The sequence below is a fragment of the Rhincodon typus genome, unplaced genomic scaffold (genome assembly GCF_021869965.1).
Source record: "Rhincodon typus isolate 14 unplaced genomic scaffold, sRhiTyp1.1 hic_rhity00011988, whole genome shotgun sequence".
In the NCBI taxonomy this organism is placed as follows: domain Eukaryota; kingdom Metazoa; phylum Chordata; class Chondrichthyes; order Orectolobiformes; family Rhincodontidae; genus Rhincodon; species Rhincodon typus.
This window is the reverse complement of record NW_025977626.1, coordinates 5,823-6,165: the sequence shown is the minus strand read 5'-3', so window position 1 is coordinate 6,165 and position 343 is coordinate 5,823. Positions and strand designations below refer to the sequence as shown.

The window sequence follows — 343 nt, the reverse complement described above, 5'->3', positions numbered from 1 at the left end:
TCCACTGACCCCTATATTAGAAGAGAGAGGGGGAAATCAGCCAGGGTACCTGTTCCCAGTCACTGCCCACTGACCCCTATATTAGAGAGAGAGAGAAACGGGGGATATCAGCCAGGGTTCCTGTTCCTGGTCACTGCCTACTGACCCCTATATTAGAGAGGGAGGGGGGGAAATCAGCCAGGGTTCCTGTTCCCGGTCACTGCCCACTGACCCCTACATTAGAGAGAGAGAGAGAATGGGAAATCAGCCAGGTTTCCTGATCCCAGTCACTGCCCACTGACCCCTATATTAGAGAGAGAAGGGGAAATCAGCCAGAGTTCCTGATCCCAGTCACTGCCCACTG

At 53.6% G+C, this 343-nt stretch overlaps 1 protein-coding gene across 1 annotated transcript in view; it reads left to right on the top strand.

The window, feature by feature from the left end:
• The window catches only part of LOC125482538 (cholesterol side-chain cleavage enzyme, mitochondrial-like), a gene marked incomplete at its 3' end in the record, with an annotated part of 2,288 nt that overhangs the window by 497 nt on the left and 1,448 nt on the right, over positions 1-343 (top strand). The gene's annotated exons all lie outside the window — the stretch shown is intronic.